The sequence below is a fragment of the Nicotiana tomentosiformis genome, chromosome 7 (genome assembly GCF_000390325.3).
Source record: "Nicotiana tomentosiformis chromosome 7, ASM39032v3, whole genome shotgun sequence".
NCBI classification, from domain to species: Eukaryota; Viridiplantae; Streptophyta; class Magnoliopsida; order Solanales; family Solanaceae; genus Nicotiana; species Nicotiana tomentosiformis.
The window spans coordinates 95,846,514-95,849,974 of NC_090818.1; positions in this window are offsets into that span (position 1 = coordinate 95,846,514).

Genomic DNA, 3,461 nt, shown 5'->3' on the forward strand with positions numbered 1-3,461 from the left:
AGAAAGGCTTTTGGACAAATTTCTTGAAATCTGGACCTTTCATTATCGGGGGTGCTCCTGAGATTTGATCGACCCTGTAATTATATGAATCCACCTTCTTTTCACCTAATTCCACCTGTTGTTTTATGATTCAAGCATTTTCATTACTCCGGGACTGACACCGGACTCAGCTTCACCCGGTCTTTCGGTGATCTGCTCATTTCTTTGGGTGTTTTCCCGGGATGGCTCGGGCTCAACTCTGTTGGGGGCACGACTTTGATTTTGTAGTTGCACTCTTGCTGCATTTTGAGCCTGCAACATTTCGAAGATCAATCGTAAGCTGACCCCATCACCTTCTCCTTCGAGCGCTCCTTGAGCCGTTGGTCAGGCTCCTCTGCGAATGTTGTTCTTGGGATCGGTATGCAGTTTGGCATCAATGGCCACCTGCGAGTTAGCATCGACTAGGCCTGCAACGGGGACTCTGTTGGGATCAGTAGGGGGCACCTTGTTGCTAGATACCAGATTGTTGTTTTCGCCATGATGGCCAGACTCAGCCTCAACGTTGAAGTGAGTAGACTGAGAATTTGATATTTTTAAGCTAACCTGAAATTAAGACCTTAAAGAACAAGTGTAAAATAGAGTGCGTTATGGAGATTTGTATCAAACCACCACTATTATCCTTAGCCCCACGGTGGGCGCCAAACTGTTTACCCTTAAAACGGATAACAATTAAATTTGTACGTGATTTTAAGGATATGTGAATTGATTCAACACAGGTAATCAAAAATATTAGATAAGCGAATTAAAGATAAAATGAATAACCAAACCAGTTCTGACGTTAAGGTCGGGTTCGGATTTAAGCCGAATAATAGTTTTGTCCTCGACGTGACCCTCGATTCAAAACCAAATATATATGAAGAACTATGGTTAAAATAAGAACTTTTCAATAGGTAGAAAGAAGAGAAATAAGTTTGTATTTCTTTGAAATGCGTGATAGAATTTGTCTATTGAATAAAAAACTTTTCCTTTATATAGTAGAAGAGATTCATCTCTAGTATAATTCTAAAAAAGGTAAAAATCATCCTTTCTCGTCAATTACTGATACACTACCGACATCGGACGAGATCTGCGCCGTGATATACTTTTCGGTGCGGATATCACGGCCCTCTATTAGTCGCGTGCAACCGTTTGTACTGCTTTCCGAGGTCTTGGAGCTCGTTCCGGGTTTGGGGAGTGTTGTCTTGTCAGGCCCGGTGGGAGTACCCCGTTCCAGCCTCGATTCAAAGAGTTCTCAGATTCGGTCTCTATCTCATACATTCATACTTCTTACTTGGTTTGACTTACCGGGAAGTCCGGGTGTGTGCTAACCCCGAGTTCACCCGTATACACTATGTAACTTTAATTTACTAAAGTTTGTTTATTTAAGTCCGTTACCAAATCTTATCATTTGTTAAATGCTCGTTGAAATGATATTTTAGCTCTACTAATTATATATTATTATTTAGTCTTAAAAAAATTCATACTTCAAGAGTTGGCTACTAGATTGACTTTGTTTCTTCTCATTGCTATTTTATTTAACATCAGAAGATCTATTTCAAAAGGAAAAAGGGGAAAAACCAGGAATGATAAAAGAAAAAAGAAAGGAGGAAAGAAACAGATTTTTCCAGTTAATATAATGACCACAAACTTAAAATATTAAACATCCAAAATCTCTTTTTAGGGAAAAGTATAAGACGAAATGCTCCAACGGTCTGTATACTCAGTGGCAAATTTTCTTCACATGATTTTTAACCTGTAACCGCCCCGTAACCACTTTTAGTTTCTAACAGAAGGTTTAAAATCTGCCCCGCACCTGCCCCGTCCCGCATGATCTCAAACCCCTACCACCCCGCACTCGCACCGACCCATTGCCTTACCTAAATTGGGAAGGGTTTCAGGAGCAGAGTTATAGTTCCCCTTTGCAGAAAATAATATATAGTTTTGGCTCAAACTTTATATTTATAATAAAAAATCTATTTAATATGTATAAATAATGTTTTAAGAACCTAATAAGCTGCTTTTTCTAAATTCAAAATACATGAACTCAAAATCTGTCTATGAAGAGTTTGATACAATTGGGACGATAGTCTTTATGGATTTCGCTTTCATATTGCCCAAACCATGAGGCAGTTCACGGAAGTGTCCTACCCGTAATAATTAAAACTTGACTTTTGTCGTGTTCTCTCTGTTTGCACTGAAAAAGATTAATGGCAAAAGCATGCATTATCACAATAACCGTTTTTATTTGTAGGGTTTTTGTGTTTAAGATTGTGTTATATTATACTCAATAATAGATGAGGTAGTAATATATTCATCCATTATGAGAAAAGTTATTTTTCACATATGGGAGATCTCTATTCTCAAACTCGACCAAAATTAAGGAGATGAGAATTTGTTAGCATGTTAGAAAGAGAAGTGTGTTAGGTATAGTAATATTCTATTAAAGAAAGAGATCTGGCCTAGCACGACATTTGTACATTTAGATGCTACTACTGTACTATCAAAAGAATTAGCTGCTAAAGGTCTTAACATTATGGGTTTTAATTCTACTTCTTCGAAGTCCAAGAAGCATCAAAAGTAAAAAAAAAACAACCCAAAAAAAAAAACAAAAATACAAGAAAGTTTATATTAAATTAGTATTTCACTGGAAGATTGTTTGTTCAATTCACTTGGTTGTATAATAAAGGATGAAAAGTGCATATTTTGAGTGTGTTATTTTTTGTGTGAGTTGCGGGAGTTTACACCGCTTTTGAAGTAAAAATATGCTCATTACGTGTTTCTTATGTGTAGGAAAAAACTTATGCAGAAAAGGATCAAATAGGAGAAATATTGGTGAAAAACGAGCTGAAGAAAAAACTCCCGGACAGCAAAGCGAGGTCCACTTCACCAGATGATGAGCTTAAAATTACTCAATATTTATGCCCGCTTTGTGTCTTTGATTTGATTGATTCGATAGAGATTTGGTTTGACTTGGTTCTAATATGTTGCCTTTCAGTGCAGGTGGTACAGAGGGGATCAATGGACGAATAGTGCACTAAGTGGTAGGAAAACAAGTTGAGCAAGAAGAAATTCTCGTGCGCGGCCGTGCACGAGCAACCCCCAAACGCGCACCTGAGAGCACAAGTGCCACAGAAGTCTGCCAGAGATGCGCGGCCATGAGCACGGTCATACTCCCAGGTGCACGGCCGCGCACGGCCGTCTCCAGAATTCTAGTCAGACCTATTTTTGTAAATTTGGAGGCAGACTTTTGACCTATATGAAGCCTAGCTCGTCCTAAAACTAGGTATCTCGGATTTTGGAGCAATCTTTGGAGAGAAGAAGGCAAGAAAACAACATAGACTCTGAATACTTCATCCGGATCATTCAATACGAAAGTTTGTTTGATTTTGGGGATTGTAATATTTTTTTGCTTTCTTAATACTCTTGTGATGAACAACTTCTCC